Raw genomic sequence first — 20,752 nt, 5'->3', positions numbered from 1 at the left:
GGTATCAGAGCTCTTGTTTATAGTGAACTAAGTATACCGAACCTTGCACGGTATACAACTATAAACACTAAATGGGCCGAAGCGCTCTGAAACTAAAAGTATACTTTTAAAATATAAGTATTTTATAAGAAGTATACAAGTATACATAAGTACCAGAAACAATATCATGAGTAGAACAAAACAAAAGTATTTGGATGTTGAACACTGTGGTTAAACCTGGATAGTTATGTAATCATGTCTGGGATCAATATAGCCTAATCAACTATATTTATTTGACACATGACCAACATGTGTCTGGGAGTGATCGTGGTGTCGTAGCAAGCCTAAAACTTACCAAGCTTTATACATCAAGATATCGATAGAACAGAGCATACAACTTAAAATACTATAGGAGTATTTTAAATAGAGCCGAATACAGTGTAGAGATTCATTCCAAGTGTTGCTACTCATTTCTTCCTAGCAATAGTTTACTTGCATTAGTAACATTTCTCTGTTTATCGCTTAGTAGAACACTTTATCTATCAGGATGAGATATATCTTGTTTCATATCTCTTGAATTAAAAATCTAGGGGACTTACCATCCTCTTCTTCCTGATTATTTTTAGAAAAGATGCCTCCTAGAAAGAGACCCAGCAGGAAGAACAACAACCCTCCACCGCCACCACCTCCTCAGTTCGATCCTGCGATGTTCCAGGCAGCAGTTACGACTGTTGTGACCGCTGTGATGGCGCAAATAAATCCTGGTGGCTCTAGCGGGTCAGGAAGTGGTACCCATCCCCAGAATCTCGGCGATCAGGGACATCAATAGGATTGTTCCTATAAGGATTTTATGAACGCGAAACCCAAACCCTTCGATGGCAATGGAGGAGTCATTGCCCTAACCCGATGGTTCGAGAAGATTGAATCCATTTTCGAGATTTGCGCTTGTTCGGAGGCCAACAAGGTGAAGTTCGCTGCCTGCACCTTCACCGACAGAGCACTAACCTGGTGGAATGGTCGAGTCAAATCCCTAACTCTGCCGGTAGCGAATGTCATGGGTTGGGAAAGCTTAAAAGAGTTTATGCTTGCTGAATACTACCCTAGGGGCGAGATGCAAAAGTTGGAACACCAACTCTGGAACCTGAAGATGAAGGGTTCCGACATTGCCGCTTACACAACTTGATTCTGCGATCTGGCTCTTCTATGTCCGGGAATGGTCACCCCGGAAAGCAAGAAGATAGAAAGATACATTTGGGGATTGACGCCCCCAACACAAGGAAATGTTTTGTCTACTAAGCCTACCACTTTTGACTGGGCCAAATGTCTGGCATAGACCCTGATAGATCACGAGGCTGATCTTCATGAAGTGACAGTCGCTCCCGAACAACTAAAGGATAGTGGTGGGAAGAAGAAATTTTGGAACAAGCGTAAGGGCCAGTCTTCGCAGGAGCCCTCCAAGAAACAACAAGTAGTAGCAGTTCATGCCGCTACCACTCATGCTGATGTCCCCACTACTCCAACAACTCCCAGCCGTTATGCTGGAAAAATACCTTTGTGCAACAAATGCAACTTCCATCATTTGGGAAATTGTAGAGAAATGCAATGCAACAAATGTGGTAGAAAGGGGCACACGACGCCATTCTGCAAGACACCAGCTCAACCGACCAACCAGGCTACTGAAGCAGGCGTGGGTCAAACCTGTTATGGCTATGGGGAGGTTGGGCACTTAAAGAGAAATTTTTCCAAGGCAACAACAGGTGGTAACACAGGGAGGGTGATGGCAATGGGCCAGGAGGAGGCAGTTGCTGATCCCACTGTTGTTACGGGAACGTTCCTCCTCGACAACTCTTATGCATGCATTCTTTTCGATTCTGGTGCGGAGAGAAGTTTTGTTAGTCATGCATTTAAACATCTACTCAAGCATAAATCCCAACCTTTAACTAAAACATTTACCGTTGAGATGGCTAACGGAAAGAAAGAGAGCACTAACGACATATTCATAGGTTGTACCCTTACCCTTAACGACCATTATTTTCCGATCGACCTCATGCCAGTACCCAATAATAGTAATGGATAGTTGGTTGCTATTTCTTGCTGTTAGCAAGATGATATACTGATTTTTAATTTTTAATCATTTTTAGGAAGAACATATTGTATTGTGTTAGCCGAGAGAGTTATGTTAAATCTTATGCAAAGAATGAGTTGCATTGCCACACTCACAAAGGTAACAATAACATCTCCATAACTTTATAAAAATTAATAATACTACATAATAATATATAACCATTAAAAAAAATATTAGTTTGTTTTAACTGTTATAGGCGATGGTAGAAGCTGCAAACCCTGCGTGCATATTGGAAACAACAAAAGTTGTACTAGCATTATGTTTGGAGCATAACTGGGCGGTGTTCTTTTACTTTTTTACCCTTTAATCTTATTTACATAGACCCTAATTTTTTATATGAGCTTTTTACTTACACGCCAACACGTATTGATAGGTGGAGGGAAGAATCACATAATGGGTTTATTTGATATGGTGATGATAAAACACAATCATATCTCCATATCCGGAGGTGTCTGACCTTTATTTGACCAACAACAATCTTCAAATGGGAGTTGAGGTAATTTCAATTTCAATTTCAGTGAGTTTGTTTGTTTCTTTCCCTTTTAATTTCAAAGCCAGTTTTTTTTTATTGAACAGGTGGAGACAAGGACATTTGAGGAAATAACCAATCAAACATCTTTCTCTGTTTAGTGTCGCTCCAATTCTGATTTATTTTTAGCTAGATGAGATTGAAATTTTGCCCCCCGTGGAGCGGGGGTAACCCTCTAGTTGCAAATTAATTTCTGATTAAATATTAATTAGACAATATGATTTCTAACTAATATATTATTTCCATAATACATTAATAAGTCAATTATCTTAATTTTTTATTCAAATAATAAATTCAACCTATTTCTCCAAAAGTCATCCTGTCCAGTTGCTAGTATGAGGGCAACCCAAAAGGACTGTGCTATTATCAATTCAAGTATATACCAATTATAGTTATCGGCTTAGACACGTAATCCAATAGTCACCCACTTGGATAAGTCTAATAACTATAATTGCCAATTGATTTCAAAAATTGATTAGCAAATTGTAGCTCTCAAATCCGCTGACGAACTCTGACCTACTCAGTTACGTGTCCTAAGATAACTTTAACACAATATCCTTTTGTGATGTCAAGGCTTCCAAGTCACAAAGACTTCGCCAACGATATTACAAAATGTTCCATTGAAACTTTGTTACTTAAAACAATTCCATGGTAACAAAGTTTCAAATTTAAGATACACTCCTTGAACATCTTCCTTGCATTAAAGTTCCTAACTCACATTTAGATTCTAATCATCAACTCCCATTATGGAAACATTTCCATATTCCCATATGACTATCACTTTTGAACAAGAGTCACCTCCACTTAGAATTATGTCAATATGGTCCGTCCAAATTAATACTATACTTCTAACTGTCCAAAAGCAACCAATCTTCAGTAAACCTCAGGCTGTTCTTGAGAGTTGTTCAACATCTTTAGTCACACCAATTTCCAGTCCTTTTTCCCTCTCAATACCTTAGGGATTTGGAAAAATCAGATCAAGTGAATATTATAGCATATGTAAGCGATCCTATATCCGAAGTATATGGGAATCGATACATAATGTCTTACATAAAGGCATGATATCTTTGGCTCCATATATTCATATATGTTCAAGACTAAGTTTTATTAAAACTTCAATCTAAACTTTTAGATTTGAAATGAAGTATAAGTTCCCTCTCCCCTAATCTTTCTGTAGCGAAACAATTGCCAAAATTTTCAATTTGCAAATTTTAAATCTTTGTTTTCTACAATTAGTATTGCTAACTTGCAACCCTTAGAATAAAAATTATGCTCTCACTAGCATAACAATTATGCTTCTATCTACATAACAATTATGCTCCCACTAGCTTTGACATATACCCAGAAATCAACAAGACTTCTAGAAATCAATACTATTGACTTTCTTACTGAAGTACAAATTTCTGATGCTTCGATAAGTCTCCATCTAGACTTCTCAAGCTTATACACCTTTCATTAGATAGCATAAGTGTGTATAAAACCTTTCAGAACTTATAGCTACAAATACCGAACGTTCAAACTATTTCTTGTCATGTCTCACAATTCGAACTATAAAAAGAGATACCGTAATCATATTGAGAATTTGAGAATGCGATTAACACAAGCACTAACCAAATGATATTTATTAAATCTTTTAAATCAACTAGCGAAAGTATTTCCTCATAATCATTTTCATGAATTAGAGCGAAACCTTTTGCCACCTAGATTTTATGGTGTATGTGTTCCTATCCATGTGAATCTATCATTACCAACCTACAATCATAAGATAAGGTTGATTACAAAACCAAAATCAAATTTAGTTTTTCCTTTCATGGACTGAACTTTTCTCATTCTTAATTTCTTGCCTTCTGGTAGCACAAGGGCCTACCAATGCTTCCAAGTTGTTAAACAGTTCACCCATATTGATCAATGTACTTTCACCGACCAACGTGCTTTGCCTTTTGTAGTCAAATGAGAACCGTAGAACTCATAAGCATTGCCAACTCAACTGGAAGATGCACAGAAACAAGAAAGTGTCAACTTAATACGATAGGTTATCAACCTCAGGCCGTATGCTAGTGATAACTAAACAGTTTATTCTTGATTGACTCTTGAAACTCTTCAAGATCATTAACACTCCCACTGACTTCATGACATATAAGTTTCTCTCTTAAGGAGCATTCCTTGACAAGGAAAACAAATATTTAAAGTTAGTGTGGATTCTCAACAAGAAAACACTTCATGGAATTGGTCTTAGTTCATCATTTGTTTTAACCAAAACATCATAACTTCCAATTCCAAATGTGCTAGAGTAAGAAAATATTTTTACTTCACATTTCATGAGGTGTTATAAACCTAATTAGTACGAAACAAGCTTCACGATATGATTTATAGTTACTAGAGTTTTATTGTAAAATTTTAATTGGATACGAACTATGACTCATCTCATGATTGGACTATTTCAACAATATTCGATTCTTCTTCTTAGACAAACAATTGCACTAAGATGTTCTTCGAGGATCAATTGAGACATGGTTCCATAATCATTAAGATGATCACGAAGCATGATACTAAAGTACTCTCCTTTCCTTTCAGATTGGAGAAACCTTTATCTTTCTGCCTAACAAATTCTTCTTATTCGTTCTGCCACTATTTGAAACTTTTCAAAGTATCAGAATTATATTTAATTTTATAAACATAACCACGGTTACTGAAACATCAGTATATCATGACGAATAAAGTTTCCATCCTTTGTGGTGGATCTGAATAGTCCACATCAATATGTACTAGATCCATCAGTCCTTCACTTAACTCATATAAACATGTGATCAATGAAATAGTCATAATCTTCCAATGATGAAGATCCTCATACATCACTCAATTCAAATTGCATGACTCCAAGTTTGTATCTAATTGAAACTTGGGCGATGAGAATTCCTTTTCACTTGGTTAATTATGAAAATACCAATTAAGAATCAAATCCACTTTTAAGATTGCTAATAATAGAAATATAACCACCAATTTTCATAAATGCCATTGCAAGGAAATATAAAGTAAATAAATCAAAAATTAACTTTTATTGATAATAAGCGGAAAAATTTGTCCTTACAATGAAAACATATGAAAACTATGTTTCTATATATTTGCTAAGCAATCTATTAATCTATCATAACTCCTAAACATCAACTTCCAAAATCTGATCATCGAACCATGTGACCGAAATCCATATCTCACGATCAGATTTAGCTTACTCTTCTTAAGCTTCCTTTTTTCTCTTAGATCCTGCAAAAACATCAAAATGTGATTATCACATTATGTATTAAGAATCTATGAATACGAGCTCAATAAAATAATGGAGTTAGATAGTGGATATACCTGAAGTGGAGTCATATGACTTGACATTACCATTTCTAAGATCTTTCAGGTAGTTAGGGCAGCTTCGCAACCAATGTCCCTCCAATTGGCAATAGAAACATGTTGACCTTTTAGGATTAGCACATGGTACTATCTCAGAACTAGCATTTCTCTTTACCATGTGGTCAAATGGATTGACCTTGGCCAATCCCTTTCCATTGGGAAGAAAATTTTTTCTGGACTACCATTGCCATTGTCAATGTCTATGGAAATTTAGGAGACAGATCCTTCATGACACTTTTGCTTCATTTATGCTCTTAAGAATTTCTGCTTCAGCAACAATTAACATATGTGTCAGATGAATTAGGGTCACGTCGTGGTCCCTCATGTGACAACCGTCAAAATTCGAGACAGTGCTAGATTTGAATAAACTTAGTTGCACATATAGGCACGGCACATACTAGACTTGGTAACAAGAAGCTAAGTTATAGCCTAATAGAAACTTGGAAACAAGTAGAATCGAATAATAGTGTACTTAGATTTCACATTGGTATGTGAATTCTACAACTACTTAACTATAATGACTATCCATATTTGGGTCATTCCTTGAATTGAACATCTTTGCATGAATCATGTAGACACATCATACACTTGACCTAGAAGTAGAAATTAGGTCAAAGTCTCATAGAAACTTAAGTCAAAGTTGAAAACTAGGACTAATATACTTGATTCCTCAATTTCGCTTGAATCTCGGAATCACTACATAGAATGCCAATAATCTGATTTCAATCAAACTATCTAACTTTCTACCAAATATAATTATTTATTTTGAGAAGTTTGATTTTTTTTTTCAAATATCAAACTCAATTCATTATGGTGTTAACACTTTTTTTTGCTTCAAAACAATCCAACATATTCTACATCCATTGTGATATTGCAAAATGCCCAAACTTTTTAACACGTGTCAAAATTTTATAAAATAAATGCAAGTTTGATAAAATTTAAACTTCCCCCAAAATTTTATATTATATATAACATATTTAATTATTTACATATATCATGAGATCTAAATTCTATTATGGACAATAATTTATAAACATTAGCTTATTTATGAACATTAGAGCAAAAATGTCATAAAATTCAATACAAGATTTTATATTTTATAAACATAACCCCCAAACCTTATAAATTATATAAATAAAAAAGTGAATGCTGGAAAATACTCATTCTCTCCTCAAAATCACGTTCACATCTCTTCCCCCAAGTCACCTCTTCCCTAACCATAATCATTTTACTCATTCCCTCACTCCACATCTTCACTTTTCTTCCCCTCTCCTCTCTCTCACACTCCACCACCACTATTTTCTCTTCTTCTCTATATCAACCATGAAATTTTCCAGAAAATATAATCTCATGACACTCAAAACTTTCATCATTAAGTGTTGTTCTTGAGGTAACCACATAACCTTCATTCTCCCTTCACTTTTTCCTTCATAACTTTGAGTTTTCATGCACATTTTCTACTTCTACACCATTTTATGGATGGATTATGAACCATATGTTCATAACCATGATTTTTATGATGATGGTGGTAGTATTTCACCCCAAAACCAACATACATGTGATGATCTTCAAGCTTAGATGCCAGATGATCAAAGTATGTTGTTAAAAAGCTTTCAAATATGTCATAAAAGATTTATTCACAAATAAATATCTAAACCTTCTTTTATGCTCAAATCCATTTTTTCCTGGAATCCAGACAACAAAAACAAGATGATCTAGAAATTTTCAGAAAATAAATCATTTTTCTCGATTTATTGTTATCTTTGCAAGAAAATAGAGCAATAATTCATATAAACTACTTTTGATGGTCAATAAATTCGGGTAAATTACAGGTATCACCTATGCACGGAGTAAAGACTTTTCATGAAGTTACATGTATTTCTAAGGCTGTTTTCTTTTGATTTCTAATTTATTTTTGTTGAAGAGAAATAAATAGAAAAATACAGTTATGAATGTCCAAAGCCATATTTCACAATTTTCGCATCTTCTACACATCATAGCTACTCCATGAAAAATGTTTCATATTTTTCAAAGATAATTTCTTATTTTTCCTGATTTAATGAAAGTTTAATGGATTAAATTGATGAAAATAGCAACACTTATCCAAAAATTATGAAACATTACCAGAACATCTCCTGTTATATTAGGATGCTATACAAAAAGTTGGATGGTTTTTCTCTTCTGTATGCTATTTTGTTTCTATTTTCTTAAGATTAAATACACATAAATCCAAAAATCGTACTCCAGTATATGAAAATCACATTTCGTATTTTTCCCAGATTATATACACTATATATGAAGTTTAAAAAAGGTTTGATAATTTTCATTAACTGTTTAATAATTATTCACCAAATAATGCTTATTTAAGTGAATAAAACAACGAAAATATCTAAACTATTTGGAAACTAACTTTTATATTTTCCCAACTTTTATGTATGTAATAACAGTAGAAAAAAAAGTTTTGGGAATTTGTGAAACTTTTTTATATTTATCTCTATTTTGATAGGATAAATACAAAAAAATCAGAAAAATTATGTTAAACTGTTTGAAAATACATTTTATTAATATTCCCAGATTATATATATTGTATGTCAGTGGTGCATAAAGTTTGGAGAATTTGCTTAACTGATTGTTATTTTTCATGAATTTATATCTATCTAGAGAATTAGATATTGGAAAAATGGTTATACATATCTAAAATCCATGAAAACTTATCTGGAAGACCTTTAATACTGTTAGAACAAAAATCCAAAGTTTGGTAATTTTTATTAATTTTTTAGTATTTTTTTATAATTTTATGATTATTCAAGAAATTAAAATGGTGAAAATAGTTAGACAAATAAAAATTCAAGAAAAAATATATTGGGATCTTTGACTTCAGTTAGAATTAAAATACAAAGTTTTGAAATTTTTTGGAACTAAACTGATTTCTTTTGAATAATTAATCATTGAAACACCACCGAAAATATTAAATTTTAACATTTCAATAATGGGGATTTCCACTTGAATTTGTTATACAACAAATTGATTCATAGAAATCAAAATTTTATAGAAAATCATTTGTAACTTATCAATATCAAAATTTTGACACAATATTGATGTAATTCTGTTGTAGAAGTTAAGTATGCTAGTGTTAGATTTCGATTAGAGACTCACGAGTGTATATCATTATTGTAGGAATCGGTAGTGGTACAAGTGGAACTTAGATCAAGGCATCATCTCAATGCATTGTGAGTATTCACACATCCCCCTATTTTCGGTTTTTATGTTTTGGGGTGGAAAAGCATGTCCGAAAAACTATTTATTGTTCGTTGTACTTAAATTGATTTGTATCAAACTTGATTGCTATATTTTGGTATGTATGTCTATGCAACTTGAAACATGAGACCTTATCGTCTTAAGTCCCTTCCCTTACACTTTACTCCAACCATTAACTCTTTGAGTCAATGGTCATTATGGATAGCGCTATTAGGAATTGACAACTTCTCACTCGCCGATTGCTTGAGTGCATGATACCATATTAATATATGGAACGATAAATGTAACATACACGTTTTGAAATCGTGTTTTAAGTAAATAATATTATGAAATATTATGTGATATTGAGTATTGAGTTCTAACAGATAGTTTTTACTAGAAATAAGGTAAAACTATGTTTAAAATCACTCGTAAAATATTGGAAGTCTTATGAGATTCCAATTAAAAGTTAAAATATCGAAATTTAACGAAAATATAAAATTTGAAATAAGTAAAATTTTATTATTGAAAGTTGTAGATAATCTCGTTAGAAACATTTAGGCGAAAACCTCATCGAAATCCGAGTTATAACGAAGAAGTTATGAGCAATCGAAGATCCGCGACAAAACAGGCACGGCGCCGAATGACGTAAAAAGTGATTTTTTGATAAACTACTTTTTAGCCTTAGTGATCTAAATGAAAGTCGTAGTATTCGTTAAACCGAAAATTTTGATAAAAAGAACGCCAAAATCTGACTTCGTATGAGGAAGTTATGATTTTTCTAAGTTTCAGCTTAGCAGTAGATAGCTAAAAACTCGAATTTTAGATCGAGTGATTTTTAGCAAACACAACCTAAACGAGAATCGAAGATCTCGTCATTAGCAGTACAACAGTAAAAAGTCTGACGAAAACGGACGTCGGATGAAGAAGTTATGAATTTTTAACGGATTTACCAGTCCCGGTCTGTTAAAAATAATAATATTAAAATAAAGTCAAAATTATCCGACGAAGTCTAAACGAAAGTTGTAGAGCATAATTTTCCCTACTCGTGCATATAAAAAACGTCAAAAACGGAGCCCGTATGCGAAAGTTATGGATTTTAGAAGATTTGGGCACAATTTCCGAGGAATCTTGCAAGGATAAGGCCAATCTCGGTGAGTCACCCGCTGAGTCCGACGCGTGTCGCTTGCTGATTTGACCGAGGGTGTGGTCCAATGACCTTCCGACGCGCCTCGCTTCTGACTTCGCCCCGTGTCTGAAGTGTTGGACCAATCCGAAGCCGACACGCAGCCAAATCGCATCCGAGCCTCGCCCCTTCTGCCATGTGTTCCGAGCCTCGCAGCCACCTGCCCTTTCCCTCTCGCTTCGGATCCGGACCTCGGCCCTATATAAGGGGTGCGAGACCTTCCGGGTAAATGTTAGAAAATGTGTCTTTTTCACCCCTATACTTATATTTCTTCTACTTCCACTTCCCCCGAAGCCCCGGGATTATTTCAAAAGCCCGAAACACGCCCCGAAGTTGCCGAGAAGCCTGAAAAATTTATCTTTTCGGTTTTGAATCCCAACCCTCGCAGGGCCCCGTTTTCAAGAAAACTCCCGGTTTTCAACAAAGAAAGCTAGTTATAGTATCGAAGTGTTGCCCAAATTACTATTTTAACCCCCAGTTATTTCACGGTGAGTTTAATATATAGGAACAATTGTATGTTATGTGTTATATGTGCTATGTGCTTTTCAGTGTTATTATTTTGGGTTATTTTCCCGTGTTATTTTTATTCGCTATTTTTAATAGCAAAAGAAATACCTTTGACCATGTGATAAGTGAAAAAGGACTTAGATTCATATTGGTACTGGTATGTAGCCTCTGGCCATGTAGAACATGTCTCCGTAAGAGAATGATTTCTATTCTATGGTATTGGCAGAAGGTTAGACAGGGCTATAAGCCTGAAATCTACCAAAATGTTAATCCGAAGTTGTATGTCTTCTGTGCCATTTGGGCCAAAGCTTTATTGATGTATATCAAGTATGGAAATTATTATGTCTCATTAATTGTATATCTTTGAATCAAATCAATGATTGATATGGAAAGTTAGTCACATGATTCACATATGCCTTTGTTGTTCCTTGTTCCTCATTGCTTCTGCTATATTGAAGTATATATATGGCATAACCTTATATTGTATCTATTATTGAACTCACTAAGCGTCACCGCTTACCCTCTCAATGTTTAACAAATTGCAGGAGATAAGCATCCAGTATAGTTATATACTGATAGAAGATTTTTGAATAGTTTGAAACTATTGTATTGATAGAACATTTTCGAATAGTTTGAAACTATTGTATTTTGCACTCCCATATGTATAAAACTATAGAATCCTGGGAAGTTATGTAATATATAACACTTTGAAATAGTTGGTTTGTATCCAGTATTTTGTAATCACTTTATCAATATAAAATATTGTTCTTATGAATATGCATGTAGCATGTTTCGGAGTAACAATTGTCAAGTATGAAAGTGTGGGTCTTTCAATAAACATAGATCTTGATAGGGCATCAGTCATAGGCTCGGTTGTGAACTCATTGTTTGATCATATACATACAAACTTGTTACTTATTATATCAATAAACTTTGTTTCTCATTATAACAACGAACTTTTGTTACTAGAAACTTATTTACTTGTCTTAGCAACGGACTTGTTTGCTCCTTGTAGCAGTGAACTTGTTTGATCATTGTAGCAACGAACTTGATTGCTCATTATAGCGATGAAACTTGTTTACTCGTTTTAGTAACGAACTTTATTTCCCATGAGAATATAAACGTTGCATCTCATTTGGGCAATATACTTTATCTCCTCATGATGACAACGAACTTTGTTTATGCAAACTTATTTACTTATTTTTGCAATATACTTTTATTTATGGAAACTTCTATCAACACTTTAATTACGATTCATGAAACAAATATTATTTTTAACTTGTGAACTCACCAACTATTTCGGTACTTGACCGCTCATTTTACATGCTTTTTCAGGAATCATCTAGTAAGAGGCACCTAGAGACACATCACTTGTAGGAGCATTTGCATGTGTTGTATTTCAAATACATTGTAATTTATTGTGAAAAGTTTTTCAAAGTCATTGTAAATTGTAATGCTCTTTAGTACTATGGTTGGTGTTGTCTTTATCTTTTGCTATGAAACCTTTTGTACTGCCACGCCCCATATTTCCGCTTTAGCGGGGTGTGACACCTCATATAGTAGTCTTTAATGAACTAACTATATAACTCAGGAAGCGAAAGTAGAACCATGTCAATGGCTAGCTCCCTTGGGAAAATGACACCTAACATTCCCAATCTGTTAATGTCTGATTTCATATTGAGAACATGTGCACACACAGACTTTCCAAATTCATGTTTTCATGCCATTAAGGCTTGAGTAACTTCATATTTTTTGTATTGAAGGAAAAATGACTTGGGGAGAGTAACTTGAGGAGGAAGAGGAAGAGTTGGAGAAGCATGATTTCAACTTCCAACATTGCTTGAAGAAGGGAACATTCTTTCACCTTGATCAACATATGGAAGATCATCTTCAGATAGAGAAGGAAAAATATTTCCAGAAGGACGAGGAAGACCATTATTGTCTGAAATTGACATCTATAATAGGAGAAAAGAGAATTCAAGTTAGTTGATTTTAATCCTTAATTATTAACCCAAAAATTTAAATGAAGGCTAGGATCCATATTTTCGATTCGAACTTTGAAGAGGGATGCCGTAATCAAATTCGAATCTATTTTAGGTAGGTAAAATATTTACCAATTTCAATCTTATGAAACTCGTAGATCTTTTGAGATTCACTGAACTATTCAATGGCATCTTAATTCTCGATTATGATCTCACTTTGTGACTGGGATACCGAGGATCACAAACAAGATGTGAATAACCATGCAAATTAGCTTGGTACTCTCGATGTCATTTATCATCTAATTAATGTGCCGGTTAGACACACACGCTCCATTAATCAATGATAATTTTCGAGACACCCATTGCCACCCTTTATTAGTCCATATTAGTGTGTCGGTTAACCACACACGCTCCACAAACGACTTATATAAAGTGCAATGTGCAATTTCATGGATTAGCATCAAATTCACATTTTTCCTAAAGTAACTAAGATTGAGAATTTTATAAAAATATTTAGTTACTTTATTAATTCCATATACTTATTAATGAGAATTATTTGTCCTATCAAACCCGTTCGGTAACGACCCTCCACCAATCAAGGAAGCGGTGGGTGAGAGTGGACACCCATTCAACTACCATTTTATAGGCAGTTTCCTTATATCCCCTTATAGATCGGCTTCTTGAATGGGGCGTACTAGCAGTTCGACTGGCTTGTCTTATACATATAGTAAATATTAAACATTTAATTTTACATATAGTATAAAGTGTATTTTAAAACATTTTAAAATTCCATGGGTTTAATCTTTTAATAAATTAAACTTTTAATTTAATTAAATTTAAACCATCTTATGGATTTAATGATTATATTTTAATTAATCACTTAATTAAATTAATAATAAGATCCATAAGGATGTATTTTAAACTATTCAAAATACTAGGGTTTTTATAATCTTTTAAATTTCGAAACTAAAACAATTTAATTAAATTTAAAAGAAACTGATTTAATAATTATCTATTAATTAAACCTTTAATTAATTTATTAAATCATTTGGGGATTATCCAATTAAATTAATCAAAATAATTTAACCTAATCCTCTCCCCTAATTTTCGAAAATATAGGAAGGATAAATCAAAATTTTAAAATTGTATAGTTAATCAAATAAAGAGACAATTACCAAAAATAAGAAAACCTACCCACAAACCCTAATTTTCGAAAATCACATATCTTGGGGAGGAAGGCAAGGATTTCAATCCATATCTAATTTTCAAAAATCCAAAGGGTTAGGAAAGCCTAATTTTCGAAATTTGAAGGACAAAGGAAAGGGTTAAAACCCTTTTCGAAACTTTTCGAAATCTAGGGTTAGGAACCCCTAAATTACGAAAACCCTAAGTCCAAAGGGTTTAAATACCATAAACCCTAATTGATCAAGTTCAAACCATTGCATTCAAATTCAATAGAAAACAAGCCTAGGCTCTGATACCACTGATGGGTTTTGAGCATAACAAACAATCCTATGTGTGCATGCAACCCTAATTGCTTTGGATCTATGTTTTCTCTAGTTGAACATACAAGTATTGAACATCAAAAGGAAAACCCTAATAACACTAGTATAATTTTTAAATTTGTAACTAGGGTTAGTAAACTTACCTTTGATTGTTATGTTGTAATAACAATGAAAATCCAAGTCTACTTCAACCTTGAGAGCAAGCGTCACAAGTGTCACGCCTCTAATGGTTCACACCCAAACTAAGAAAGAGGATGAGAGCGGAGATAGGGGTAGAGGCTTGAGATTTTAGGCTATCCTTCTTAGGGTTAGAGTGGTCGAAATTATGAAGCGGTATATCCCTTTATATAGTTGTTGTTACTTAGAGCCAAAGCTAGGGTTTAAAGGAGGAACCCTAATTCCTTAGCTTAAGGCCTAAGCAGCACAAGAACTCCATCCAAGAGGTCCTTAGACGAAATTTCTAGGGCCTTCCTAGAAGATTTCATCCAACCCAACTAGGAGGGTTCTACAGCCCAATTCCACAACTATCAATAAATTGCTAAACATCCCCTACACTTTTAATCAATTCCTTTAATCCCAAAAATTAATTCCAAATTAATTTCTGATTAAATATAAATTAAACAATATGATTTATAATTAATATATTATTTCCATAATACAGTAATAAATCAATTATCTCAATTTATTATTCAAATAATAAATTCAACCTCTTTCTCCAAAAGTCATCTTGTGCAGTTGCTAGTATGAGGGTAACCCAAAATGGTTGTGCTACTATCAATTCAAATATATACCAATTATAGTTATGTTCTTAGACACCTATTCCAACAGTGGTATCCATTGAATCAAGCATATGAAGAGTTGGAAGATTATTTATTTGAGAATCATTCGATATCCTATTTATTCATCTTTACTACTTTATATTTTATTTACTTGTGTTCAGTTTTTTTGATTATTACCTTTCCGTAACATCCAAAATTTCAAGCATAGTTTTCCATTTTAAACTAGATTAAACATTTAAAACTCATTCCCCGAAATCATATCACAACATCCATTTGTTTCAAATTCATAGATGTCACACCCCCGGCTGGCGGCGGAAAACGTCGGGCGGTATGAACGAGGGGAGATTGGATCGAGGCATATATATATATATATATATATATATATATATATATATATATATATATATATATATATATATATATATATATATATATATATATATATATATATATATAGAACATAACACAATTGTATATCGCAGACATTACTTTTATTTATTATAAATTATTTTGGAATTACATTGTTTGGGAGACAAACACACAACCTAAATATCACTAGAAACGATAAATAGATGAAACTAAACTCCAACAAGCTTCCTTGAAGACGTCTTCCTCCTCGGCACAACAATCCTCCACACTCATCTTCTTGAGAATAATTGTATTTTTGAAAACGTCAACATAATGTTGGTGAGTGTACAAGTTTTTATAGTTTTCGGCTTTTATTTGGTTTTATTAATTTAAGAATCCTTTTTGTTTTAGAAAAACCTTTCCTAAAGTATTATATCAACCCTAGCTTACTATCTGATGCGACATAGACCTCCAGAATCTCTACTGGACTACTGCTACGATAGATATATGAGGATCACATAGCAAAGTCGTTTAGAACTATGAGAACAAGGATTTGATTGCGCAAGGACAAGGTTTGAAAACTCAAACCTTAAGTTAATGCTTAAGATCAATGTCTGCTTTTGATTAAGAGTTCCAGTTAAGTCTGGCAAGACCAGTCGAGGCTGAAGATGAAAATCAACAAAGTACTTCAAGTATTAAATATGGAAAAATGAGTAAAATCAAGGGAAAGACAATAAATGAACAAGTAGAATGTTTGAAAGAGTTTGATTTGAGAGAAAATTTAAAGTGAAGTATATTCAAATATAACTATCTTTGGAGCAACAATCCATCATTTATTCTTTTCATCAATCACTCCTTATATAGGAAAAGGAGGTACAACTTACAGATTGAAATGCATACAAAGTACTGGATAAACAAGTTACATCTGACACTCTGATTATCTAAATTGACAAAAAGACTTAGTCCTATGTAAGGTTACATCAAACAAAAAAGACAAGAATAATAAATGCTCCATATAGTCTCAGACTAATTCTTCATCTCGCACCAGCTTCACTCCTGACATAGATTCCATCTCTAACCACAAGCTTATCTTGTACTTCAACACACCTCGGACTCAAGAGTGACTTCGGATTCTCTTGGAGCGATTGGTAGAGGTTCACTTTCAGTTTCCAACAATCTCCCCCTAAGTAAACTTAGCAATCCTGACAGCTTAGTTTGAGTCTTCCTTGATAAACACATATGACCTGTACAAATAATCTATGACTTCGATGTACCACTACAACTGACTTATAAACTTTTCCTTCACATGCTCTGGTGCGTCGGAATTTGATGCACTATTGATAAACTTCCAAAGAGCCTTGGTGGGAACAAGATGTTTGTCAAGGACTCAGAAGAAGTCCTTCTTGTTTGTTTTTCTTTGAAGATAGACAAATCCTAACACAGGTTTGTCAATTGGTCCCTCTGCCAATATCTCAGCTTCTGGCATCTTGAAGTCAATCTTTAAAATACTATTCCTAACAGATGGGCCAATTCAAAGTCGCACTGGCAAAATTCAGCTACATAATCTTTGAGGAAGCTCAAAGTAGCGTGGTAAGCTCCCATGCTAAGATCATCGACTTGGTGGCTTCTGAAATGAGTAACTATCGTCAGGATGTCATTTGGATTGATTGTTGGGAAGTCGGCGTCTGTGATGGTTTTTTGAGTTGGTTTCTTTCGGAAGATGTGGTATCGGAACAGTACACAGTTCAGTTCGAACTTTGTTAGGATTTTCCTTCCGAACCCAGAAATTTTGGTGATCCTTTTTCGAGACCATACTTCTTTCTGAAGAATTGCGTTCTTGGAGTAAAAGGTTTTCAATCTTTCACGTTCAGTTCAGATTATCATTTGTGGATCATCTTCTGGGTGGATAGGAGCGAACTTTGTGTAGAACTTGTTGTAAGGAGAGAAAGACAGATCAATATGGTCCGGATCTTGGTTGGGAAGATCATAGTAAATAAAAGGCACTATGTCCAGAACATGTATGATCTATTCTATGCAAAGAGAAGAGAGCCCTGTTGTCGTCTTTGAAGGATTGAATCCGGATGCTTTCCTCAAGAGCTCGATTTATTTCTTCCTGGGACCAACGACTTCTCTCTTTCAAGGGAGTTTCAGAGTAAGGAAATTCCGATATGGGATTCTTTCCCTTATCTTGTTGTTTGTGGAGGACCGATAGAATGTGTTGCATGTTCTCAAATATAACAATTTTCAGAGGGGAGGAAGTCAAAGGCTCTTCTGGAATATCATCAGGCTTCCAAGGAGGAGAGCCTTCATCGATAGGAGCAATCTTCAACGAAGGGATTGGAGGCAACATTGATGCGGTGGCTCGAAAGGCGTCAACCGCTTGTTTGGTTTTAGCCTTTGCCATTTCTCGGCTTCTTTGAAGTACATCGGCCAGAGTTGATGGCCATGAGACTGCTGACCAAATCCTTTGCTCTTCCTCGGAGAGCACCTAGGCTGGGAACTTTTTTGGAGCTGGAATCCCTATGATGGAATTAGTGATGTACTTATCTTCATCATCATCATCATCATCATCATCATCATCATCATCATCACCTGGAGAACCTGAAAGAACTTTCAACAAATCATCAGAACTTTCATCTCGGAGTCTGAACTCCGAGACAGGTTTCCAGGGAAAGGGTTGATTCCTGCTAGGCGCTTCTCCCCCTCTTGTAACAGATGACCCGATAACCGGTGCAAGAATTGAATACTCTTTAAGCTCCGAGAATCGATCGAACACCTTCTGAAAACTTGTATTCATCTGAAGAGTCAGTCTGTCATAAGCTTCAGCTGTGGGAACCTGAGCTTTTAGATGATCGAAGAGGGATGCAAGAATAGAGAGCGTCTCGTCAAATTTGTTATTTGGAACATCCACGATGTTCCAGCATGCCCTGAGGAGCCTGATAAGAACTTGTTCTATGATCAGGTTCATCTCATCCTTCTTTCTGATCTCCTTCTCTAGCCTATGAATCTGTTTCTCATGGCAAACATGAGTCTGTTTGATGAGCTCGTTTGTGGCACCGACTTAATCATCATGAATATTATGTTGGATAAGGTGTCTAAGTCCATAACTAGATTTGGTATGTATGTGACCCGACCCGGCATGGTCCATTTGGGTTGCACTTCACCGGAACAATTTGTATGGATAGTCTTTTGAGAATAGTATATTTATGATTTATTAATATATTATAAGTTATAATATATTAATATGAAATCATATTATTTAATTAGTATTGATCAAGAATTAATTTGGAATTAATTTAGTGATAAAAATAAAACTAAATAAATATGGACTCTTATATATATATATATACATATATATATATATATATATATATATATATATATATATATATATATATATATATATATAATGGGCCAATGTTCATTTAGGATGGGCTAACCTTGCATGGAAGTCTATGGATAGTTCATGGAGCTTTTAACCCATGGATCCTATGGAAATGAAAGGTCATGGGTATTAGGGTTTACATGGATGTAACCCTAATCCACCATACTATATAAAGAGGTCTTTGGCACTTGAAATTTGCATTAGTGTGTGAGATAACAAGGGTGGGCCGATTTTAAGAGTGCATCATATTCTCTCAAAGTCTTCCAAGTTGTTTTGGTGATTTGTGATTCCACGTGAGGTATTTACATTATTGGTCCTAGGATCTTAATGCTCCAAGCAATCAACCACAAGAAAAGGTATGTCATCCTACTAGTTTTTTTATATTACATGTACCCCAATCACATGTTAGTTAGGATGAAACCTTGGAAAAAGAAAGTTTGCATGTATAATAGAGAAAACATAGATCCAAGGTTTCTAGGGTTGAATGCACACCATAGGAGTGTTAGAATGCTCAAAACCCTTCAGTGGTATCAAAGCCTGGTTTTGTTTTCAATTATATTTGATGCAAATTGTTAAAAAAATCGCTTTTTCTGCTCACTGTTCAGTGAACTCGACGAGTCCAAGTGAAAACTCATCCTACTCGTCGAGTTGGTTCTTGCACTCGGCGAGTAGGAGGCCCTGTGTGCATAATTTCGACTTTTATTGCTGGAATTGGACTCAGATCATTACCCTAAACTGTTTTTAGATTGTTAATCCTGTTTTTGATGTGGTAATGATTGTGCTTATCCAATTTCAATGATAATTGTCAAAGTTTCAAGTTTTATATTAAGTTCATATGATTCTTGAAAATTGTTGATATGAATTATGCATGCTTATGAGTTTTGATAGATCATAGATTATTTGACATTGCATGTTAGTTTAATTATTGATCTTGAATGCCTTTTAATGGACTCCATAACTTGTCCTCAAGTTATGGAATTCCAAGAGTCTTTTCCACTAAAATCATTAAAACTCATAAGTTATAAAAATGAAAGATTTTGAATAGTTTCAAAACTTTCCCTCAAGTTTTGGAATTTGTAAAGTCTCACACACATTAATACTTTAATTCCAATCCCCAGAATTTTAAAAGTTTAAAATTCAACCCTTATACTTTATAATATTATAAGTTAATAATATATATATATATATATATATATATATATATATATATGTATAAGATCAAGTCAGTCTTACCGTTAGTAGGCCTCATTCATGAAGCCGGTCTATAAGGGGGTATAAGGTTGTTGCTTAGAAAATGGCAGCTTAATGGGTGTCCACTCTCACCCACCGCTTCCTTGACTGGTGGAGGGTCGTTAGCCGAACGGGTAGGACAAGGACTATAATTCTCATTAAAAGTATAATGATAAATATAAAGTAACTAAACCTTTTATAAATTCCCAATCTTAGTTACTTTAGGAAAATGTGAATTTGGTGTTAACCCATGAAATTACACTTTGTACCTTACCAAGTCGTTAGTGGAGCGTGTGTGGTTAACCGACACACTAACATGGACTAGTAAGAGTGGAAAAGGGCAACTTAATGTTTATCATAGATTGGTGGAGCGCGTGTGGTTAACTGGCAAATCGATTAGGTGATAAAATTAAGGGTACCAAGTTAATTTGCATGGTTATTCACACCTTGTTTTGTGATCCTCGACATCCCAGTCACAAACTTGAAGGGCACAATCGAGATTTAAACATGCCATTGAAAAGTTCAATGAATCTCAAAAGAATCTAGGAATTTCAATTCATTAAA

The sequence above is a fragment of the Lactuca virosa genome, chromosome 4, assembly GCF_052849685.1.
Source record: "Lactuca virosa cultivar CGN04683 chromosome 4, Lactuca_virosa_CGN04683_v6, whole genome shotgun sequence".
Taxonomy (NCBI): Eukaryota; Viridiplantae; Streptophyta; class Magnoliopsida; order Asterales; family Asteraceae; genus Lactuca; species Lactuca virosa.
Note: the sequence above shows the minus strand (reverse complement) of the source record.